Source organism: Babylonia areolata, chromosome 33 (genome assembly GCF_041734735.1).
Source record: "Babylonia areolata isolate BAREFJ2019XMU chromosome 33, ASM4173473v1, whole genome shotgun sequence".
Lineage (NCBI taxonomy): Eukaryota > Metazoa > Mollusca > Gastropoda > Neogastropoda > Buccinidae > Babylonia > Babylonia areolata.
The window spans coordinates 19,918,504-19,921,003 of record NC_134908.1 but is presented as its reverse complement, the minus strand read 5'-3'; positions in this window follow the sequence as shown (position 1 = coordinate 19,921,003).

Sequence of the window (2,500 nt, the reverse complement as noted above, 5' to 3'; positions counted from 1 at the left end):
AGTGAGGAAAATTTGACTGAGGAAAACTTGTGTGAAGGATTGGGAGGAATGTTTGTGTGAAGGATTGGGAGGAATGTTTGCATGAAGGATTGTGAGGAAGGTTTGTGTGAAGGTTTTTTTGAGGAAAGTTTATGACTGTGACGAAACTCGTGTGAAGGATTGTGAGGAAGCTTTGTATGAAGGATTGGGAGGAAAGTTTGTGTGAGACTTGGAGATTGTGTGAAGGATCGTGAAAGCTGATGTGAAGGATTGTGAGGAAAGCTTTTGTGTAAGATTGTCAGGAAAGCTCGTTTGAAGAGTTGTGAGGAAAGCTTGTGCGAAAGTTCGAGAAGTTTTGTGTGAAAGACAACAAGGGTAAGCTTGTGTGAAGGATTGTGAGGAACGTTTATATGTAAGACTGTGGGGAAAGTCTATGCGAAGGACTGCGAGGAAACCTTAATGACTGAGGAAAGTTTGTGTGAAGGACCGCAAGGAAAGTTTGGAGGATTGTGTGGAAAGCTTCCATGAAATATTGTGACGAACATTTATAAGACTTGGAGGAAAGCTTGTGTGAAGGATCGTGAGGAAAGCTTGGGTGAAGGATCGTGAAAGCTGATGCGAAGGATTGTGAGGAAAGCTTGTGTGAAGGGGTGTGAGGAAAGCTTGTGTGAAGGGGTGTGAGGAAAGCTTGTGTGAAGGATTGTGAGGAAAGCTTGTGTGAAGGGGTGTAAGGAAAGCTTGTGTGAAGGGTTGTGAGGAAAGCTTGTGTGAAGGAGTGTGAGGAAAGCTTGTGTGAAGGATTGTGAGGAAAGCTTGTGTGAAGGAGTGTGAGAAAAGGTTGTGTGAAGGAGTGTGAGGAAAGCTTGTGTGAAGGGGTGTGAGGAAAGCTTGTGTGAAGGATTGTGAGGAAAGCTTGTGTGAAGGGGTGTGAAGGATTGTGAGGAAAGCTTGTGTGAAGGATTGTGAGAAAAGCTTGTGTGAAGGATTGTGAGGAAAGCTTGTGTGAAGGGGTGTGAGGAAAGTTTGTGTGAAGGATTGAGAAAAGTTTGTGTGAAGGAGTGTGAGGAAAGCTTGTGTGAAGGATTGAGAAAAGTTTGTGTGAAGGATTTTGAGAAAAGCTTGTGTGAAGGGGTGTGAGGAAAGCTTGTGTGAAGGAGTGTGAGGAAAGCTTGTGTGAAGGATTGTGAGGAAAGCTTGTGTGAAGGGGTGTGAAGGATTGTGAGGAAAGCTTGTGTGAAGGGTTGTGAGGAAAGTTTGTGTGAAGGATTGAGAAAAGTTTGTGTGAAGGAGTGTGAGGAAAGCTTGTGTGAAGGGGTGTGAGGAAAGCTTGTGTGAAGGGGTGAGGAAAGTTTGTGTGAAGGATTGAGGAAAGCTTGTGTGAAGGAGTGTGAGGAAAGCTTGTGTGAAGGATTGAAATCATCTGTGAAAGGATTGAAAAGTCATGTGTGGAAGGTTGTGAGAGAAAAAAGAACTGTGAAAGGAAATCTTGTTTGAAGGACTGTGACAACATTAGCACAGCCTTGCTATATCTTGCCATAGGTAGCTTGTTAGTCAAGGCAACGTCTAGAACTGTGTTGTTTTGCATGGTTTTATTGTGACAGAATTTTGTTTTAAATGTGGTTGATTTTTTTTTTTTTTTTAACTCAGTACGGCCAGTCCTCTCTTCTCCTCTACACAGACCCCTCGGATGTCCAGTGGGTGTCTGAAAGACCCAACCTTTAGCTTTCGTCGTCAGAATTGTGGTATTCTTTGTCAACATTCACCTCTTCAGTATAAGAGCCTTCCGCTTGCAATATTTTGATGATGGTAACTGGGGCGAAACGCTGTTAACGTCGTCTCTTTCGCCGTTCGTATGGAGAGAGTTAAAGAAACTTTACTTGGTCCACCCTCATTCTGCTCTCATTGTGAGCGGCTGGACTGAATACAGCGATGTCAAATGTTGGCAAGCTGCAAGTGCGCGAGGAATTAGAATCGGGAAGTGTACATTGTTGTTGGAATGAAACCGATTACATACATTCTTTAAAGCTGCTGCTTCAGTTAGTGTCTCAAATCCTTCAGCATTGTGAAGAAAAGAAGCATTTTTCTCTGGAACGGTCCTCGTTCGTAATTACTGGTCACTGCATTGACAGCGAGGCGATTTTCAAACAAGCGTTAATGCTGGATTCAGTTACCCGTAATTGAAAGATGGATCGAGAATTGATCATACTGATTGTAAAACTAAGAGCGCGAAATTGTGACATATCGAAGAAAACAGCGCATTTTAAAAACGATTTCAAACAAGCGTTAATGTTGTTTCATTTGCACGTACTTGTAATTTAGATCGAGACTGATCATATCGATTGTAAAATTAAAAGCGCGAAATTGTGACATGTCGAAGAAAGCAGTGTCTTTTAATCATTTGCCAAGGTTTATTTCTGTTTTTTTTTTTTTTAATTCCAGTTGTAGCTGTTAAATTTTAAGAGCGATTTCAAACAGGCGTTAATGTTGGATTCACTTACCCATAATTGAAATCTGGATCGAG